At 42.6% G+C, this 22648-nt stretch overlaps 1 protein-coding gene and 1 pseudogene across 1 annotated transcript in view; one reads left to right on the forward strand and one right to left on the reverse strand.

Annotated features, from left to right (window-relative positions):
- Positions 1-22648, forward strand: part of AATF (apoptosis antagonizing transcription factor) — a 122951-nt gene that overhangs the window by 11374 nt on the left and 88929 nt on the right. The gene's annotated exons all lie outside the window — the stretch shown is intronic.
- LOC133746587 (large ribosomal subunit protein eL20-like) lies at positions 3347-3863 on the reverse strand (annotated as a pseudogene).

Genomic DNA, 22648 nt, shown 5'->3' on the forward strand with positions numbered 1-22648 from the left:
GATGGGAGATATCTCTCTCTGTCTCTCCCTCTTTCTGTCTATCTATTTCAAACAAGCAAGCTTTTTCAAATAGTTACTTAAGGAAATCTTAGCATGAGGTATTTAAAACTTTTCATCATGGAGTATATGGAACCGAGTATATGGAACCTTTGTAAAGGTAGTAAGAATGATACAGTGACCTTCCATATACCTTCACCATCTTAAGCAGGTGCCAGTCTTATTTCATTTGTACTTATACTAACTCCCCACCCTGCTCTGGATTATTTTGAAGCAAATCACAGACATCTCTTCTTTTATCAGTGAATGTTTCAGGATTTAAAGAAATCAAAACAACATTGTCTTACATACAAGCATTAACAATAATTTCCTAGTAATCATGACTGGGCAAGTGGGCGAATTGGGAACATTTCTGTGTCAGGCAGTCTCTACTGTCTTTTTCAGAGTTGTTCTATAGCTTTAAATGAAGTGATTAAAGGAAAGCTAAACTCAGCCATAATAAGTTGACCTTTTAGTGAAATGCATGCTATTAATGTGTTTAATGAGATGCTTACAGACTGCAGTGAGGACCATGTTTCATTATAGGTGTAAAATGCAATACCGTTAAAGACCTTTAATAGAAACAATGCTTGACATTTTGATATTTCCCATAAGCAAAACATGCAAGAACACAGTATAATGTAATATAAATGTAGAGGAAGTATTAAAATCTTTTACTTGTCTAAGTATAAAAATAAGTTCCAGTCTTGGGTGGATGTGTGATACAGCAGTTAGCTTGACACTTGGGATACCTGTAGCCCGTTTTAGAGCTCCTTATTTGAGTCCTGGCTACTCTGCTTTTGATCCAGCTTCTTGCTAGTGCTTTTATTGGGAAGCAGCAGGTGATATTGCAGGTATTTGGGTCTCTGCCACCTGTTTTGGACACCCAGATTGAGTTTTGATGCCTGGCTATTCCAGGCACTTGAGGAGTGCACCAGCTGGTGTAAGATCTGTCTCCATCTGTGTCTCTGTCTCCCTGCCTTTTCAAATAACACTGAAAGTAGATACTTATCAATAAAGTGTATTTTCTTTGCTCCCCCACATCTTTCTACTTCTAATTCATTTGCACCCTCTTATCTTTATGTGGCTCTTTTCTGTCCCCAGTTATTTTGACCTAAATCGACTAAAATTTTTAAAGTTAATTTGAGCTTATCACTAACAGATACCTTAAAGAATGATGTTTTAAATTTTGAGTAAGTCATAGGCAATCATGGAGTCTTGATAATGTTTGTGCTTTATTTGTTTATTTAAATAGATTTATTTATTTGAAAGGCAGAGAGAGAGACAGAGGGGTCTTCCACCTGCTGGTTCACTCCCCAATTGGTGCAATGGCCAGAGCTGGGCTGATCCGAAGCCAGGAGCCAAAAGCTTCTTCTGGTCTCTTGTGTGGGTACAGGGGCCCAAGTACTTGGGCCATCCTTTGTTGCTTTCCCAAGAGCATTAGCAGGGAGCTGGATTGGAAGTGGAGTGGCCAGGACTTGAACCAGTGTCCATATGGGATTCTGACACTGCAGGTGGTGGCCTTACCCACTATGCCTCAATGCTGGCCCTGTTTTTTAAATTTTTAAAATTTACTTGAGAGGCCAAGAGATGGAGGCAGAGAAAGAGATGCACAAAAGTGCTCATGTCCACTGGTTCAGTCCCCAAATGCCTGCAATGGCTGGGGCTGAGCCAGGCTAAGGCTGGGAAGCAAGAACTCATTCCAGATTTCCCACTTGGATGGCAGGAATCCAGTGATTTTAGCCACCGTTGCTTCCTCACAGCTACCCATTAGCAGAAAGCTGGAGTCAGGAGCAGAGCTGGGTATGGAACCCAGACAGTCTTAGTTGGCTTCTTACCCTCTATGCCAACACAGCCTCTCCATTTTTAGATTTTATTTATCTTTAAGTAGATAGTATATTTACATGGTTCAAAATTCAGAAAATACTAGACTCTGTAGTGAAAATACTCTTCACCCCTGTGTCCCTGCCACCCAGTTCCTATCCTTTAGGCAACAAATATTAGCAAAATCTCCCCCTTTTTAATTGTTGAGATGTCTTATGTCTCAGTTAACACTTTATGAATCCATGGCACAGTTAGCAGAGTGATCTATAGAACCTTGGAATATTCTCAGTTACTTGGGATGGGTTTAAGCATTGCTTGGGACAAAGGCACTTGTACCTCCTGCAAGTGTAGCCTTGTGCAGACTTAAGGGCCCTTATGCAGGCTTTGTTAAGGCAGGGTGACATGAGTACAGTTGATCTTTTTGTCTCAGCGGATGGCTGTCATTTTAAAAAATGATTTTACTTAGGTCTAGCATTGTGGCACATTAGATTAAACCGCCACCTGTGAAACCGATTTCCTGTATGAGCACTAATTCAAGTCCTGGCTGCTCTGCTTCTGATCCAGCTCCCTGCTAAGTGTCCCCGGGAAAGCAGGCAGAGGATGACCCAAGTGCTTGGGCCCCTGCCACCCACATGGGAGGCCCAGATGGAGTTTTGGGCTCATGGATTATGCCTGGCCCACCCCCAGTTGTTGTGACAGTTTTGGGAGTGAACCATTAAATGGAAGATCTCATCTTTAGGGTTCTTCTTATTTTTCACTTTTTAAAAACATCTTTATTTAATTTAATTTTATTTATTTGAGAGGTGGAGTTGCAGAGAGAGAGAGAGGGAGGGAGAGAGAGACAGAGAGAAAAGTCTTCCATCTGCTGGTTCACTCCCCAAATAGCCACAATGGCCAGAGCTGGACCAGTGTGAAGCCAGGAGTTTCTTCCAGGTCTCCCGAATGGGTGCAGGTGCCCAAGGAATTGGGCCATCTTTCATCGCTTTCCCAGGCCATAAACAGAGAGCTGGATCGGAAGTGGAGCAGCTGGGACTTGAAACGGTGCCGATATAGATTGCCAATGCCAGAAGCATAGGAGGCTAAGCAGCCTATGCTGCAGCATCAGCCCCCACTTTTTTTTTTTTTTTAAGAATTTTATTTATTGATTTGAAAGGCAGAGATTCAGAGAGAGAAGGAAAAGAAGAAAGGTCTTCCATCCATTGGTTCACTCCTCAAATGGTCAAAACAGCCAGGACTGGACCAGGCCCAAGCCAGGAGCCAGCAGCCTCTTCCAGATCTCCCATGTGAGTGCAAGGGCAGTAACTGGGCCATCTTCTGCTGCTTTCCCTGGTGCATTAGCAGGGAGCTGGATCAAAAATGGAGCAGTTGGGACTCGAACTGGTGCCCATATGGGATGCCGGCACTGAGGCAGAAGCTTAACCTTCTGTTCCCCACTGCCAGCTTAATTTTTTTTTTTCATGGTCCGGGTGTTTATTGGGGCGCGGGCCTAGAAGAAGGTGTTGGGCCTCTTGGCGGAGAAGCGCGGCTTATACTGGGCCACAGCACGCGGTGCGTGAGCGGGAAGCAGATGCGCGAGTCGTGGAACTGCTTCACGGCCGGGCGCCGGCAGCGCGCCGCCGCCATCTCCTCCACCTTCATCACCTGGATCGAGTGCGCGCGCGGTGCCGGGTGCCCATGTCGCGGTAGCACTGCGTGATGGCGCCGGCCGTGGTGAGGTCGCGGTACTCGCAGTACCTGTTGTGCGTGCCGCTGCGGGAGTCGTAGCGTAGCCAGATGCCGAAGTTCTTCATGCACAGCGGCGACTTCTCGAACACCTGCCCGCAGTACACGATCTCGCCTGATGACTTCTTCATCTTCAGCTGCGACACAGAGTACCAGGAATGCGACTTGGCCACCACGTGGTTGGGCATGAAGATGCGCATGCGGGGCTCTTGGGCGTGGGCAGGCAGCAGCCCACCACCTTGTACTCCCGCAGTGTGCCCGAAGCCTTCATGGCGCTACGTCCGCGATGGCCGCCACCCACGAAAAGGAGCTTAATTTTTTACTTTAAAAAATTATTTATTTGAAAGGCAGAGTGACACGTTAAAAGGGAAAGGGCGAGTGAGATCTTCCATCTGCTGGTTCATTTCCTAAATGCTTGCTATGACTAGGGCTGGGCCAGGCCAAAGCCAGGAGTCTAAAACTCCATCTGGATTTCCCGTGTTCGTGGTAAGGGCCCAAGCATTTGATGTCAGTGTCACAGGCGGAGGCTAAACCTACTGGACTACATTGCTGGCCTCTAGTTTTTCACTTTCATAAAGCATTCTTTGATAAACGTCCTTGTACATATATATTTATACAATTTATCTAAAAGCACTGAAGAATATAAATATGCAAGCTGCAAATGCAATTTAAAATTTTCTAGTACACACAATAAAAAAGTAAACAAGTAAAGTTAATTTTAGTAATTTATGCAATATTATAAAATACGATTTTAACATGTAATCAATATAAAAGTAATAATGAAGTATTTTACATCTTTTTTTCATGTTAAGTCTTTGCAATCTAGAATGTAATTCTGCATTTACGGTTCATCTCAATTTGAGCTAGTTGCATTTTAAGTGCTCAGTGGCCACATGTCGCTGGACAACACGGTGTTGGACTGCCCAGAACTACATCACCCTGGAAATGTAGCTGCTGGGAGAAAGGATTGTGCTGTTTTGTTGTTGTTGTTGTTTTAAAGGTTTTTGAAATATAGTGCCAGAGTGGCCTTTAGAAAAATTGTAACAATTTAAATTCTCATCTGTAACAGTTGTTTTCCTGCACTTCTGCCACCACAGGGTATTTCTGGTCTCTTATTTTTCTTTAACTGTAGGTGGGAAAGAAGGCAATCATTTCTTGATGACTTTCTGTTTGATATTTACATAATGCCTGTTGACTTGGTATTGAAATAAATGTTGTGTTTTGTCTGTTTATTGGAGAATGAGTTCTGTATAGGAGGACTTTTGGTTCCTATTGAGTTACTGCTTTGTCCAACTTGCTTAACTGGGCATTTATGTTATATATGGAGAGAGACTGATCACAGAGCAGGAGCTCTTCCAAAGTCTCAGAGTGGTGGAACCAGGAGGCAAGTGTTGAATTCCTATGTAGTGATTCCACATAGATTGCAAAGGAGCACTAGACCGAGCGCAGAGCTGTGGAAGCTGAAAACTACTGAAAGCTATCTTGGTAGAAAATTCATTTTATTTATTTATTTTTTTTTTTAAAGATTTTATTTATTTATTTGAAAGGCAGAGTTACAGAGGCAGAGGCTCTTTCACCTGCTGGTTCACTCCCCGAATAGCTGTAATGGCCAGAGCTGGGTCGATCTGAAGCCAGGAGCCAGGAACTCGTTCCTGGTCTCCCACATTGGTGCAGGGGCCCAAGTACTTAGGCCATCTTCTGCTGCTTTCCCAGGCCATAGCAGAGAGCTGGATCGGAAGTGGAGCAGCCGGAACTCAAACTGGCTCCCATATGGGATGCTGGCACTGCAGATGGCGGCTTTACCTGCTATGCTACAGCACTGGCCCCTATCTTTTTCTTATTTGTTAAATTTTAAAGTATTCACTTTATTTGAGGGAGCACTTATCTAGTTGTTCACTCCCTAAGTGGATATTACTGGACCCAGGGCTTGGCCAGGCTGAAACCAGGAGCCAGGAACTCAGTTCCTGTTTCCCACATGGGTGGCAGGGACCTAAGTACTTGAGCCATCACTGCTGCCTGCCAGAGTTCACATTAGTATGAAGCTGGAACTGGGAGTGGAACTGGGATTTGAACCCAGGTATTCTGATATGGGATGTGGAAGTCTCAAGCAGCATTTTAAGTGCGAGGCCAGAGACCTGCTCCTGTCTTCCGTCTTCAGATCTTAACTCTTGAGTAAGATGCTACCCTGCTTTATTGTTATCTGTCTTAAAACCTTTTCTTAAATTGTTATATTGGAACCACACTTGAATAAGATAAATAGCACAGAGCATCCAGGATGACAGTACTCCTTGTCTTACATTCAATCTGATTCTATTTATTTCTCTAATTTTACATCATGTGTTTATAGCTCTGTTTATTTTATGAAATGGAAGAAGATGCTGACCAGTTAAGAAAGGTGGGGCATGAGGGTTGACTGTTTAATTTAGTAATGTGGTGATTACCTGTGACCTTGATGAGCATCTGTGGAGGCGTAGGAATATAGGCTTGACTAGAATGGGTTCAGGAGAGAATAGGAAAAACAATTTTTTAAAATGTATTTATTTATTTGAAAGGCATAGTTAGAAAGAGAGAAGGAAAGACAGAGACAGAAAGAGATCTTCTGTCTGCTGGTCTGCTCCCCAAATGGCTGCAGTGACCAGGCCAAAGCTGGGAGCATGGAACTCTACCCAGGTCTCCCACGTGGGTACAGGGTCCCAAGCACACGGGCCGTGTTCTCCTTTCCCAGGCATTTTAGCAAGGAACTGGATTGGAAGTGGAGCAGCCGGGACTTGAAGCAGTGCCCATATGGGATGGCGGTGTTGCCTGTGGCAGCATAAACCCAATGTGCCACAATGCCGGCCCCAGGGGAAAACAGTTAGAAACTGCGTATAGACAGCTCTTTTCAGGGATGTTGCTTTAAAGGGAGGTGGAGAAATGGGACATTAGATGGTGGAGGATGTGGAGTCAAGAGAGGAGGTATTTTCCTTAAAATAGGAGAAATAATAGCATGTCTGTGTGTTGATAAGAATGATCCAGCAGGGAGGACGGAACTGTGATGCAGGAGAGGGGGACATTTTCTGCAGTCCTGTCCTTGAGTAGGTAAGTGAGGTTAGGCCCCAAGTATTAGACAGCAGTGTGGACAGTTAACTGTGACGACAGGCAGCAAGATAGTACATAAATGGACACAGATGGTAGAAGTCTGAAAATTCTCTTAGGTTGTTGCATTTTCTTTGAAATAGAAACCAAATTTTGAATGAAGAATGGGGAAGAAGCTGTGGAAATTTTGAGGAGAAGGTATAAAATAGTCATTCCATCTTCTTCCCACTTAGGTTTTACGTTTTGCCCTGCCACTACAGCCAAGATTTCAGGGCTGTATCCATATGTTGACCGTGTGAGCTGAAGTCCAGTAAACTGCACTTAGAGTGTGGCTGCCATGTATACAAGGTATAATACAAGGGCAGGGAAGAAAATTGTGTGGAAAATTGTATTTTCTTACCCTGAATTTAGAAGCATGACTCCTAGACCAAAGAATGTTTCTAGTTTAGTTTAAATTCTTCCTTCCTAGTTGAAGTACAACTCTCTATCAGTTACTTAAAATCATACTTTTAGTTTGCTTCACATTTGGACTATTAGTTTTTAAATTTTCTTTTTTCCCCCTCCTGTAGCTTAATTGTATCATCTCAAATCTTTTTTCCAAACTTGAATTCATGCCAGGTCTCCTGTGAACCGTTCCGGTTTGAGCTGTTTGTTCTCAGCGTGTAGAGCTGTCCCCTTGGGACTTCCATTTCTTGTTCTTCTAAGTTTCAGGCTTTCACGCTCTTTTGTCTTCGTGTGTGTGTGTGTGTGTGTGTGTGTATGAAAAATTTAAAAAAATTGTTTTCTTGTAATTGAAAGGCAGAGGGACAAAGTGGGGAATCTTCCACCTAGTGATTTACTCTCCAAATGCCCACAATATCTCAGACTGGGCCAGGCTGACACTGGGAACCTGGAACTCAACCTGGGTTCCTATGTGGCTAGCCAAGACCCAAGTACTTGAGCCATCACTTGCTGCTTCCCAAGGTATACATAAGAGGAAAACTGGACTTGGAAGCAGAGCTCAGACTTGAACCCATGCTCTCTGTTTTCTTTTTTTAAAGATTTATTTATTTATTTGAAAGTCAAGAGTTACACAGAGAAGGAGAGACAGAGACAGAGAGAGAGAGAGAGAGAGAGGTCTTCCATCCGCTGGTTCATTCCCCAATTGGCTGCAATGGCTGGAACTGTGCCGATCCGAAGCCAGGAGCCAGGAGCTTTTTCTGGGTCTCCCACATGGGTGCAGGGGCCCAAGGACTTGGGCCGTCCTCCACTGCTTTCCCAGGCCGTAACAGAGAGCTGGATCGGAAGTGGAGCAGCTAAGACTTGAACCGGCGCTCATATGGGATGTGTACGCTTCAGGCTAGGGCTTTAACCCGCTGAGCCACAGAACACCTGCCCCCCCCCACCCCCCCATGCCCTCTGATACAGAATGTGGACACATTCTTTTTTTAGAGATTTATTTGAAAGGCAGAGTTACAGATCATGCTAGACCCATGGGCACTTTTTTTTTTAAAGTCATTTATAAGTCAGAGTTTCACAGAGACAGAGAAAGAGATCTCTAAATTGCCCCGATGGCTGGGGCTAGGCCAGGCTAAAGCTAATAGCTTCATCCAGGTCTCCCATGTAGGTGCATGGGTTCAAAGAACTTGAGCCATCCTCCACTGCTTTTCTAGGCACATTAGCAGTGAGCTGGATTGGAAGTAGAGCAGCCAAGACTCAAACCAGTGCCCAAATGGGATGCCCACATTGCAGGCGGCAGCTTTAACCTATTATGTCACAACACCAGCCCCAAGCAGGCACATTCTTATGAGAGCATATTTCTACACCACTCATCCCTATCTTAACTTTTTATCAGTTTATTTTGTCAGTTTGCCGCTAAACATGCATGGAGAGTAAATTATCTGAGTTCTTACAGATTTAAAAATACTCTGCCCTCATTCTTCGTTGGTATAGTGTTGGTTGGTTATTATCATTTTAAAAAAATTATTTATTTGAAAGGCAGAGTTATGGAGAGAGAGGGAGAGACAGAGAAATCCTCTGTCTGCTGGTTCACTCCCCAAATGCCCACACCAGCTGGGTTAAGCCAGGCTGAAACCAGGAGCCTGAGCTCCATCTTGGTCTCCCATGTGAATAACAGGGACCCAAGTACTTGGGCCATCATTTGAGACTTCCCAGGTTCATTTAACAGGGAGCTGGATTGGAAGCAGAGTAATGGGGACTCTGCTATGGGATCCAGGCATCCTAAGCAGCAGTTTAACATGCTGCACCACAATGCCTGCCCCTCCTTTGCTGATTATTGATTGGCTATCCATTTCTTTTTCTCTCCCTTCCTTCCTTGATTTATTTATTTGGAAGGAAAAGTTACAGAGAGAAAGAGAAAGAGAGACAGAAAAAGAATCTTCCATCTGCTTTTCATTCCCTGGCCCAGATTGAAGCCAGGAGCCAGGGTCTCCCACGTAGGTGCAGGGGCCCAAACACTTGGGTCATCTTTCCAGGTACTTTAGCAGGGAGCTGAATCATCAGTGGAGCAGCTGGAACCGCACCAGCGCCCATAAGGGATGCTGGTACTGCAAATGGCGGCTCAACTGCTGTGCCACAGCACCAGCCCCAGGGTTTACATTTATAGATTACAAGTTATTTTCCTTCAGAATTTGAAAGTATTGCCCGGTATTAGTTTCCTATTGCTGTTGTAACAAATTGTTGCAGGCCTTGTTACTTAACTGCATGAATTTATTATCTTAAACTTTTCTGGGGCTCATAGTCCTAAAATCAGTGTGTCAGCAGGGCTGATTCCTTGAAATCTGTAGGGCAAAGTTTCTTTTTCTTTCTTTGCCTTTCCAGCTTTTATAGGCTGCCTCCATTTTTGGCAAAAGATCTGTCTTCAATTCTAGCGATCCCATCACTCCATTCTCTCTCTTTCTGACCCTTACCCTACTTACTCCCTCTTTTTCTTTTTCTTTTTTTTTAAGATTTATGTATTTATTTGAAAGTCAGAGTTACATAGAGAGAGAGGGAGAGGCAGAGAAAGAGAGAGAAGTCTTCCATCTGCTGATTCATCCCCCAGTTGGCCACAATAGCCAGAGCTGTGCCGATCTGAAGTCAGGAGCCAGGAGCTTCTTCCAGGTCTTCCATGTGGGTGCAGGAGCCCAAGGGCTTGGGCCGTCCTCCACTGCTTTCCCAGGCCATAGCAGAGAGCTGGATAAGAAGTGGAGCAGTCGAGACTCTAACTGGCGCCTATATGGGATGCCGGCACTGCAGGCAGTGGCTTCACCCACTACCCCACAGCATTGGCCCCAGGAAGGAGATTGACACCATCAGCTACCTCTTGCTGAAAACACTTGGCTGGTAGAACACAATGGGGTATGTACCGTGTGTAATAAAGATGCCCAAAGACATACATGTGTGCCCTTTCTCCACAACCTGTTAATATATTTTTAAAAAAGATTCATTTATTTATTTGAAAAGCAAAGTTATAGAGGGAGAGACTAAGGTCTTCCATCTGCTGGTTCACTCCCCAAATGGTGCAGTGGCTAGTGCTGGCCAGGCTGAAGCCAGAAGCCTGCAGCTCCATCTGGGTTTCCCATGTGGGTGTAGAGACCCAAACACTTGGCCATCTTTTGCTGCTTTCCCCAGGCACATTAGTAGGGAGCAGGATTGGAAGTGGAGCAACCAGGACTGGAACTGGACGCTCACATGGGATGCCCACATTGCAGGTGGTTGCTTAACCTGCTATGAAGCCCTTGTTTTTTTCATTTTTAAGTTATTTTAATCAGGGGCCAGCTCTGTGGCATAGCGGGTAAAACCACTGCCTGCAGTAGCAGCATCCCATATGAGTGCTGGTTCAAGTCCCGGCTGCTCCACTTCTGGTCCAGTTCTCTGCTATGGCCTGGGAAAGCAGTGGAGGATGGCCCAAGTCCTTGGGGCCCTGCACCCATGGGGGAGACCTAGAAGAAGCTCCTGGTTCCTGGCTTCCGATTGACACAGCTCTGGATGTTGTGGCCAGTTGAGGAGTGAACCAGCTGATGGAAGATTCTCTCTGCCTCTCCTTCTCACTCTGTAACTGACTTTCAAATAAATAAATAAATCTTAAAAAAAAAAAAAAAAGGTTACTATAGTCAATGGAATAGACAATTAAGAAATAAATTCATACAAACATGGGCAATTGACCTTTAAAAGATTTTTGTTGTAATTGTACATATTTATGGATACACTGTGATATCTCAATCAAAGCATATATCATGCACTGATTAAATCAAAGTGATTGCTATTTCCTGTTATCAGTGGTTAATGTTTGGAGTTCTTCTATTTATTCATAAAGCATATCATAGGTTATTGTGAATTGTGGTAACCCCATATACTGTAGAACACTAGAACTTACTGAATTAACTGTTTTGTAAGAAGATGCAAAGTCAGTTCAGTGGAGAAAGGATAATCTTTTCAACAAATGGTGCTGGAACAAATTGTGTATTCATTTGCAAAAAAGCTGAACATCAACCTATAGTTTACACTGACTTAAGTTTAAAACATAGAACTATAAAGTATTTGAAGAATACATGGGAGAAAATCTTCATGACCTTGGGTTAAGCTGAGTGTTCTAGGTATATTGTGAAAAGCATAATCCTTTAAAGAGGAAATTGATGATTGGACTAAGTCTGAATATGCTAACAGAGAGAAAAGACAGACCTGGAGGAAATATTTGCAAATCACATATCTGACAAAGGCTTTGTGTCCAGAATATGTAACTCTCAGAACTCAACAGTGAAAAATACTCATTAAAAATTGGGCAAAAGGTTTGGACACTTTACCAAAGAAGATACATTATGTCCAGTGAGCACATGAAAAGGTGTTTAATCTAAGTGTTGAGGGTGATGGAAATTCTTCTACTTAGCAATGAGAGTGACTACAAACACACACCTGACAACACCAAGTGTTAGCAGGAATGCAGAGCACTGAGAATTTAGCCTGGTTCTTGGTGGGAAAGCAAAAATAGTACAGCCGCTTTGGAAAAACAGTTGAGTGATTTTCAAAAATTAAGTTAAATGTGTATTTACCAAGTGATCCTAATCCAGCAGTCTCGTAATTATGTTAGAGAAATGAGAACATAGGTTCACACAAAAAACTTGTACGTATGTTTATATAACAGCATTATTCATGATCACCAAAAAGTGGAAACAACCCAAATGTCCTTCAATGGGCAAGCCACTAACAAACTGTGGTCTGTTACTCAGCAATAAGAACAAACTATTGATGCACACACAAGTACAGATGAATCTCAGAGATGTTATGTTAAGTGGAAGATACTGGTTTAAAAAGATTATACTCTAAAATTCCATTTCTATGACATTCTGCAGAAGGTAAAATTGCTGGGACAGGGAGCTAATCAGTGGGTGCCTTGGGCTAGGGATGGGGGAAGGGTCGGGCTTGCTTTGTCTCCTGTGAGTTTCAGCTCTCTTCTCCAGTAGCCTCTGCTTCCTGGGGGTGCTCTTCACCTGTGTTCTGCAGTGGCTCTCTGGTGAACCCTTCAACTTGACTTGATGGTGAACATTTTGCTTGGCTTGGGGGAGGGGATGGATAAAAATAGTTGTGTGCTTATTCCCAAATAACTCTGGGGATACTTCTTATGGTAATGGATATGTGATACAGTATTTCTAGGGATAGAAGAATAGGCTACATCAACCCTGTAGTGTCATTTTTGTCTGAAATATATATCTTTGGTACTAAAACCTTACCCAGACGAGAATAATAGATTATACAAAGCCTCTAGATTTTGATGTGGGTTGGGACTGAAAAATGAGATGTCTTTAAACTCTTTTTTCCTTCTCTCTTTGATAAGTGATATAATGTGGTTTGGACACTTGGAGATTCCTGAGATTCCAGGTTCTGGTTGATGATTTACTGCAAAATTGCTTATAAATTGAAGTAGAAAATGTTTTGCAGACCTGGCAGCTTTCTGGCTTCACACCCATTTGTCACCCAGCATTTCCCTTTGTGTATAGAACAAGAATTAATTAGGCTGCACTGCAGGAAAAGTTTATGGCTATAATTTATATAGGATGAATTCTTTTTAAAGAGACAGCATTGTTTTCTTACACCTCTATACATATGTGTGTGTTTGCGTGTATTTATAAAAGTGATTTTTCCTCTTAAAGTGCTGTCTGTAGCCTCTGCAGTAAACTCATTTTTCTGTGTAATGCAAGACAGTGGTGAAATACTTGCTTTTGATAGTGATTGCTTTCTGATTAGACTGTTGGTTTTTTTCTTCTTGTTTTTGAATTCATTGTGTACTAGTGAGAGCACTCAGTTTTAGGGTTGCATTTTAGGCATTGGTCAGATTTGTCTGGTTTGCAGAGCTTTGTATTCTTTTGGTCTCTTGGAAGACTTGGGATTCTTTTTTTAGGGTCTTGCTCATTCAATTAATGTTTTCATAATCAATGCAAGTCAGAACTTGCAATTTGTTCCTGATTTGCACATTAAAGAGCTCCATTAATTAAGAATCCTGGTGTTTGGCATGTTCCCGCAGGATCTGTGCATTATTTACATGGTAAAAGTGCAAGATGTAAGTTTCTCAGTTATAGTGGCAATTGCAGTTAATCCTGATTTTTCTTTCTTTCTTCCTTTTTTTTCTTTTTGCTTATGAATAACAATTATTTCACAACTCACTGAAGCTCTTTAGGAATTCATTGTACCAAAATAGGAACAAGTGATCCAAATGAGGGGCTACTTGGTAGAACAGCAGAAAGTAAGACCTTTGTTTAAGGGAATACTATTTTCTTGGAAGGCTTGTAGCATTTGTGTGGTTTTTGTTGGTTCCCACACTTGGCTAAATGTCAAAGGTTTAGTAATTGCATAGAGTTGTAATTCTGTTTATTTTCAATCAGCAGACTCCCCCACCTCCACCCTACCCCACCCCTCACCATGCCATAGTGATGAAGTTGCCTTGTTGCCTTTCATAACCCAAATAATCCCAGAAGCGGAGACAAACATAGCCTAATGTTGATGTCATGTAAGCTGCTTCGTAATATTTGTTTGAGTTGCTTTTTCATGAAATTACTTTTCAAGAGTGTTTGGTTCTGTTACCATTTCTTAATTGAAAGCCTTGGTCAAGCCAGTGGTGGTGTCAGTCATTGTGTGTAAGAGGGTGTAAGAGGCAGTTGGAAATATGAGATCAGATCATGGGTTCAGCAGGTTCCTCCTTTCCAGTTTCAAGTGTGGCTACTGCTTACCTACTCATAATACAGTTTCCTGAACTATCTAGATTGTCTCTAAAAGTACCACGAGAAACTGCAAAGCACTTTTTCCAAGAGTAGAGATATTCTCTTGATATTTATGAAACTTCCTAGGGATTTTGTGAGATTTAGTTTAATTAGTCTTATGTTCAACTGTTAAGTTTAAAAAAAAGTATCAATATGTGGTAATTTCAGTGAAAAAATGTAAACAGCATAGTTGTATATAAAGGAAAAAATAAAGTTCTCCTACCTTTCCAAATAGACATATCTACTTCTCAGAGAAAACCTAACTAACAGTTTGGCGTGTATTCTTCCATTTAGTTTTCATGGCAGTTTGACAAGGAGTAGAGGTTAAGAGCATGAGAAAAAACAAAACAAAACATAGGCTATATTGTTACTTCTGAATTGTCTTAAAGAAAGTCTGTATCCCTGGCTGGTTAAACTGTTGTCTACAACATTGCATTTCTATGGGTGCCAGTTCATTACCCGGCTGCTCCATTTCCTCTCCAGCTCCCTGTTAACATGTCTGGGAAAGCCTCTAGGAAGATGGCCGCAAGTAAGTGTCTGGGTCCCTGCCACTCACGTGTGAGACCTGGGTGAAATTCCTGGCTTCAGCACGACCCGGCTCCATTCATTGCAGCCATTTGGGAAGTGAACCAAATGTCTCTTCCTCTCTCTCTATGTAACTCTGGCTTTGAAATAAATATAAATCATGATACTTTAAGACATAATTATTTCTTGATTATTATAATTCTCATATTTATAAACTAGTTCCTAGTAAGTTTATACATTGGACTGGCTTTGAAATTAGCGCTTGGACTATATTTGACTATTTATCTGAAAGGCAGAGTTAAAGCAGACAAGGAGAAGGAGGCGGGGAGAGAAAGAGGAAGAGGGAAAGAAAGAGAGAAAATCAATCAATGAATCAGTCTTCGGTCCTGTGGTTCATTCCCCAAATGGCTGCAACTGCCTGGCCCAGCCCTGGAGCAAGGAGCCAGGAGCTTCAACTGGGTCTGCCACGTGGGTACAGGGACCCAAGTACTTGGGCCACCTTCCACTGCTTTTCCCAGACCTTGATTGGGAAGCTGGATCAGAAGTAGAGCAGCCGGACTCAAATTGGTGTCCATATGGGATGCTGGCATTGTGGGCGGCAGCTTAACCTGCTGTGCCACACTGCCAGCCCCTCTTTGGTAATTTTTAATGCCTTTTATATGTTATTGATTTTTTTTGCTTGATGTGTAGTCTCAAATCTACCAGTTCTTGTTTTCTTTGGGTCAGTTGAATAAATTTGCCTTGGAGAAATTCAAAATGAGAAGAATTCTGCTTGTTCATACTGTTTCATACAAGGAAAGTTTGTACAAGTCAAGAAACCATCCAGTCTTGAAGATCTCTTCCATGTAGTGCCTACTGTGTGCCATGTGAATGTCAATAGAGGAGCAGCAAGCAGAGACAAACCCTCTGACACAAGTAATTAGAAAGCATTTCTGGGCCAGCACTGTGGCTCAATAGACTAATCCTCTGCCTCGTGGCGCCGGCACACCAGGGTCTAGTCCCGGTCGGGGAGCCGGATTCTGTCCTGGTTGCCCCTCTTCCAGGCCAGCTCTCTGCTGTGGCCAGGGAGTGCAGTGGAGGATGGCCCAAGTGCTTGGGCCCTGCACCCCATGGGAGACCAGGAGAAGTGCCTGGCTCCTGCCTTCGGATCGGCGCGGTGTGCTGGCCGCAGCGCGCCAGCCACAGCGGCCATTGAAAGGTGAACCAACGGCAAAGGAAGACCTTTCTGTCTCTCTCTCTCATTGTTCACTCTGCCTGTCAAAAATTAAAAAAAAAAAAAAAATTAAAAACATTTCTGGTCTCCTCAGTAAGACTCATGCAGTGCAAGAACATGAGTGGAAGGAAATCAGGTAGGCCATTTTGAGCATAGATATTATCAATTTACTTTGATCTTGGTATTTTTATTGCATAAGTCCAGTGCCAGTAGATTCTGGAGATAATACAAATAGCTCTCATTTGGTCAGGTACTGTCCTTGGGTTAGTCTGTACAGACATCTCTTGTATTTCTCACAGCAGCCTATGAAACAGGCTGATAACTGTGTTGTCCAGATGGGGAAGCAGGTCCTAGGTGACTTGTTTAAGGTCATCTGTTTTGTTAGAGGCACAGCCAGCACAGAAGGTGAGGTCTGTTAGGCTTTGCAGCCTCTGCTCTTGGCCACACCACCCCATTACCATGTGTATGGTTCTTTTGTCTGAGACCCTCACCCCAAATAGTTTCCAAAGAATGTATGAGAGTGTACAGATCAGGAGCAAATACCCAAGCTTAAGGGAATGAAGGTAGGGGATGGGGGGAGCTTGGCTAAATGTCAAAGGTTTAGTGATTGCACTGAGTTGTAATTCTGTTTATTTTGAATCAGCAGACTCCCCCACCTCCACCCCACCCCGGCCCTCACCGTGCCAGCTCGAGTGGTTCCTACCCATGCTGTTTATTCAGTCATGGAGCTGTGAAGACTCTGTCCCTCTTCCACAGGCAGGGAAGACTTTTGTTTTTAGATGTGATAAGGTAGTTAAGTTAAATAACTGCTTTTTCTTTTTATAAATGTTATACTTGTCCATTGTATAAAATATAGGAAACAGCCAAGCAACATTAAGGAAATAGTCTTCCTTAACCTCAACAGTGAAGACTTAGGTACTTTTTTTTTTATGATGTTATTTATTTATTTGAGAACCAGGATTACAGAGATTGAGGGAGAAACAGAGAGAGAAAGAAAAATACCTTTCATTTGCAGGCTCACTCTTCAGACCACAATGGCTGGGTCAAAGCCAGAAGCCAGGAAGCTTCATGGAGCTCTCCATGTGGATGGCCAGGGTCCAGGCACTTGGGCTGTCTGCGGCTGCTTTCCCAGGTGCATTAGCAGGGGCTAGATCAGAAGTGGAGCAGCTGGGACTTGAACCAGCACCCATATGGAATGGTGGCATCCCAGGTGGTGGCTTTACCCGCTCCTCCATAATGCTGGCCTCCTTTTTTTTTTTTTTTAAAGCTTTAGTATCTTCATCTGGGTCTACCACACGGGTGGCTAGGTCCCACACTCTTGGGTCACCTTCTCTCCTTTTCCCAGGCCATTCAGCAGGGAGCTGGATTGGAAGTGGAGCAACTGGGACTCTAACCCAGTGCTCATTCGGGATGTTGGTGTTGTAGGAGGCAGCTTAACTCTGTGTCACAATGTCAGCCCCAAGAGTTAGGTACTTTTAATGTTTTGGTATGTGGTATGAATCTTTTTCTAGGTTTTTATTTATTTATTTAAGTTTTGTTTTGTTTTGTTTTGAGGCTGGCATTGTGGCTTAACTTGTAGAATGCCTGCAGTGCTATCATCCCATATGGGCTCTGGTTCAAGTCTCAGCTGCTCCACTTCCAATGCAGCTCTCTGCTGATGTGCCTGGAAAGCAGCAGAGAATGGCCCAAGTCCTTGGGCCCCTGCACCCATGTGGAAGACCCAGAGGAAGCTTCTGGCTCGTGGCCCTGATCTGGCTCAGCCCTGGCAATTGTGACTGGGGAGTGAACCAGCAGCTGGAAGATCTCATTTTCTACCTCTCTCTCTCTCTTTCTGTAAATCTGCCTCTCAAATAAATAAAATAAATCTAAAAAATTTTTTTTTGTTTTGTTTTTTAACTTTGTGGTGGTATAGTTAGAACAAAAATGGGACCATAGTTTATATTCTGTCTTACAATCTAATTTTTTCTACTTAATAGAGATTATGCATATTTTCCCATATTTTAAAATATATTCTATGGAATTATTATTATTTAAAAAATTTTATTAATTTGGGGCCGGCATGGTGGCTCAGTAGGTTAATCCTCCACCTGTAGTGCCACCATCCCACATGGGCACCGGTTCTAGTCCTGGCTGCTTCTCTTCCAATCCAGCTCTTTGCTATGGCCTGGGAAAGCAGTAGAAGATGGCCCAAGTCCTTGGGCCCCTGCACCCACGTGGGAGACCCAGAAGAAGCTTCTGGCTCCTGACTTCAGATCGGTGCAACTCTGGCCATTGGCAGCCATTTGGGTAGTGAACCAACGGACACAAGACCTCTCTACCTCTCACTGTCTGTAACTCTGCCTCTCAAATAAAGAAATAAAATCTTTTAAAATTTTAATTAATTCATCTGAAAGAGAGAAAGAGGTTTTCTGTCTACTGGTTGACTTCCCAAATGCCTGCAACAGACGGCTGGGCCAGGCTGAGGACAGGTGCTGAGAAATCATTACTACTCTCTGACATGAGTAGCAGGTATCGAAGTACTTGAGCCATCACCTGCTGCTTCCCTTGGTGCACATTAGCAAGGACCTGGAATCAGGCATTCCAGTGTGGGATGCAGGAATGCCAAGCATCGTCATAACTGCTAGATCAAATGCATGTCCCTTATAGCATTGGGTTTTTTTTTTTGTTGTTGTTGTTTTTTGTTTTTTAAGGATTTATTTCTTTATTTAAAAGGCAGAGTTACAGAGAAAGATGGGGAGAGACAGAGACACAGAGAGAAAGGTCTTTCATCCACTGATTCATCCCTTAAATGGCTGCAACAGCCGGGGCTGGGCCGACTTGAAGCCAGGAGTTTCATCCGGGTCTCCCACAGGGGAGTTTTTTTGGTTTTTTTGACAGGCAGAGCTAGACCGTGTGAGAGACAGAGAAAAAGGTCTTCCTTCTAGTCCCGGCGCCCCAACCAGGACTAGAACCCGGGGTGCCGGCGCCGCAGGTGGAGGATTAGCCAAGTGAGCCGCGGTGCCGGCCAGCTCTCCTGTTTTAATTGGTTTCTTCACTTTGGATTTACCTGTTAATAGAGGAGAATGATATCTACCACAGAAAATCTTTGTATTCTTGAAGATCTTAATTTAACTAAAATTGCCTTTAAAAAAAAAAAAAAGCCATACACTTAAGACCTGTTTGTTGTAAAAATATTTTTTCAAATAGTACTGAGTCTGCTCCTTTCTACTTCTCCATCACCAAACAACACTGAACCATGTAACCTGGAACAGGGAACATGAAAGTCCTCTTCTACTCCAACAGTGTTCTCCAGAGAGAACCATGTTTCATGTATCCTTCCAAATGCTTTGTTTCAGTATAAACTTTTTTTTTTTTTTTTTTTTTTGGACAGGCAGAGTTAGAGAGACAGAGAGAAAGGTCTTCCTTCCGTTGGTTCACCCTCTAAATGGCCACTACGGCCAGTGCTGCACTGATCCGAAGCCAGGAGCCAGGTGCTTCTCCTGGTCTCCCATGTGGGTGCAGGGCCCAAGCACTTGGGCTATCATCCACTGCCCTCCCGGGCCACAGTAGAGAGCTGGACTGGAAGAGGAGCAACTGGGACAGGACTGGCAGCCCAACTAGGTCTAGAACCCGGGGTGCAGGCACTGCAGGTGGAAGATTAGCCAAGGGAGCCACGGCGGCGCTGGCCTTAGTATAAACATTTAAAAACTCCTGAAGGAGATCAAATATAGTATCTTTCTTTTTTTTTTTTAAGATTTTATTTATTTGAGAGGTAGAGCCACAGAGAGAGACAGAAGGAAAGGTCTTCCATCTGCTGGTTCACTCCCCATTTGGCCGCAACGGCTGGAGCTGTGCCAGTCCGAAGCCAGGAGCCAGAAGCTTCTTCCAGGTCTCCCATGTGGGTGCAGAGGCCCAAGGACTTGGGCCATCTTCTACTGCTTTCCCAGGTCATAGCAGAGAGCTGGATCAGAAGTAGAGCAGCTGGGACTTGAACCGGTGCCCATATGGGATGCCGACGCTGCAGGCAGCGGCTTTACCCGCTACACCACAGTGTTGGCCCCCAAACAGTATCTTTCCATGTCAGTGCAAATAAATATAAGTTTTTTTCTTAAAAATATTGTTATAGTTGTTTTCTTTTTCTCTTTTTGATCTATTTTAATGTAAATTACAACCATATCATTTTGCTTCTAAATATTTCTGCGTATGGCTCTAAAAATGAGGGTATTTTTTATGTGACATTATCATCTCACCTAACTTCATTAATACTCCTAATATAATATGTCTCTTCATATTTAGATTATTTCATTTATTCCAGTGAGAATTTTGTTGCTTGGTTTATTCAAACCAGGTTCCATTTATACTTATCTTTTTCAGCACCTGCAAAAAAAGTTATGTGACTAAACTAAAATTAATTTAAGCAGTCCTCTATAAAAGGGCACCTAAGATGTTTGCAGTTTTTACCTATTTTGAACAATGTTGAAGGTAATATTTTTGCGCCTATGTTTTTGCTTTGTCTGTTTCCTTAGGATTAATTTCTAGAAGTGGAAGCATAGGGTCAGGAGCTAGACGTGGGTAGAACTTTGATGCATTCTGACAGACTGCTTTCTGCTCACGTTGTGCTAATTAAACTCTTATCAGTTGTTTGTGGTGAGTGCCCCTTCCCTCACATTTTTGGCCAACATCAAGCATTATCAGAAAAATATCACATTGTTTTAAGCTTTTATGTCTTTAAAAAAAATCTTTTTTATTAGTGAAGCCATGTGTCTTTTCTGATGTGTTCGGCCATTTGAATTTTGGAGGCTCTTAATCCCGTTTTTCAGCATTCTCTTTTTCAGATTAAGGAAATGCTCTTTTATCTTGTCCTCTTGCACCTGCTTTCCACCCATGTGGTCTGGGCTTCCTCTAGTTTCTCCACTTAGTTTTTGTCCAGTGTGGAAACCAGATTTGCACATAACATTTTAACAAAGCCTTTTCAGTGTTTTTTATTGTGTGGTGGTACTGGGGAGGGACATTTTGTCCTTTTTTTATAATTGGGAATTTCATGATACTTTGTTCCCCAGATAATTTTGATACATAAGGGTATATTGATTTAGAAAATGAAGACTGTGATTTCTTTAAGGCTTCTTATATTGTTTCATTTTCTTAATTTGTGGTATGGTGATATGATAATAGTATTTCACTCAGAGAATTTTTGTGTGGAATTAAATGAGTTAGTTCATATAAATTATTTAGGCTAGAGCCTTGCCTAATAGTAGGTCCCTACTGAGAACTGTCAATCTTAATATGTATGATGTTTTCCTAGGTTATCGGTTTTTGACTGTAATTTTGTTTCCTCCTTCTTCAAAGGGTTATGTGAATAAATACACTGGTATTGTGTGTACAGTTAGTTCTTTGAAGATCTGAAATGTACATACCAAGAAAGATACCAGGATGTCATTTTATTCTGTTATTCAATGATATATCCTTGTGCACATGTGTGCGTGCACACACACACACACACTAGGGAGCTTCAAAAAGTTCATGGGAGAAATGGAATTCTAAATGTTTGGTGCAAAAGTATTTTGCTCACAAGGAGGAGGTCAATACTTAGGTATAAATATAGGCAAACTGCTTTTTTTAAGCATAAAATGTCACTGAAATTAAAAATTATTCAAAGAGAGAGAGAGAGAGATTGATCTTTGTTCCAGTGGTTCACTCTTCAAAATGCCAGCATCAGCTGGTGTTAGGTCAGACTGAATTCAGGAGTCAGGAACTGCATCCTGCTGTCCCACATGGGTAGCAGAAACCCAAGTCCTTGGGCCACTGTCTGCTGCCTCCCAGGTATGTTTGCAGGAAGCTGGTTTGAAGCAGAGTAGCTGGGACTCGGATCACTCTGATGTGGTTGGTATATTGGCATTACGAGTGACAGCTTAACTTCTGCACCGCAGTGCTGGCCCCAAACTGAAATGTTTCTGTGTGCACGTGTGACTCTCATAGTGTTTTGTTTTGAGTTGATGAATGAATAACACTTAGTCTTCTTAATATTAAAAGAAACACAAATGAAAATAATCTGTTATTTTGTGAGTCTCAATTTCTGCGTTTAAGTGGTGATAATTACTAAGCCTTCATGAGTGTATATTATGGCATGCCTAATAAAAGTTATTATTTTTGTGTTTTTATGTCTCATAAAATGGTTTTGAGACACTTTGGAGTCTTGTTGGCATGTTAGAATAAGGAAAATGTCAGATTTGACGACTTTGCTTCTGTTGACAAAAGGTCAGTTTGTTGAGGAAAAAATTGATACTGGAGTTGGAAAATATGTTGTCTTCCTTTTATTTGCTTGTCGGTGTTTAGATTTGGAGATGATAATGTAATCAGATGTCTGCCGTCTGACTTGGGTATCGTCTCTCGAGATGGAAACATTTGTGGAGTACCTTTTATGGCTCAGGTAATATGTTAGATACTGGAGTGACAGGATAAGGCAGGTGTCTGCCCTGAATGAAGTAGCTCAAATCTAGAGAATCAGATTCAGCTGGAAAATTTGGCAAGTGTGTAACAGTGGTTTGAATGATGCTGAGAGAGAGGAGTGATTAATTCTGCATGGAATCCCCATTTTTATCAGACTCATTCTAGTTAGAGAATTTGGGCATTTAGTTGGGGACAGTTTCATCACTTCCTTAAATATTATATACTGTGCAAGAGCCAAGTAAACAAAAGAGAGTTCTATAGATTGTGGTTCTAATTTTATTTTTATTCATTTATTTTAAGATTTATTTATTTATTTGAAATTCAAAATTACAGAGAAAGAGAGGTCGAGATGAGAGGTCTTCTATTTAATTTGTGGTTCACACCCAGTAGCCACAATAGCCAGTGCTGAGCCAGGCCAAAGCCAGGAACCTGGACTTTCATCCAGGTCTCCCAAGTTGGTGGCAGGGTCCCAAGCATGTGGGCCATCTTCTGCTTTTCCCAGGCCATTAATTAACAGGGAGCAAAATGGGAAGCGGAGCAACCGGGACAGGAACTGGTGCCCATAATATGATTAACTTTATTTTTAAAAGCTTTC

This window comes from Lepus europaeus, chromosome 18 (assembly GCF_033115175.1).
Source record: "Lepus europaeus isolate LE1 chromosome 18, mLepTim1.pri, whole genome shotgun sequence".
NCBI lineage: Eukaryota > Metazoa > Chordata > Mammalia > Lagomorpha > Leporidae > Lepus > Lepus europaeus.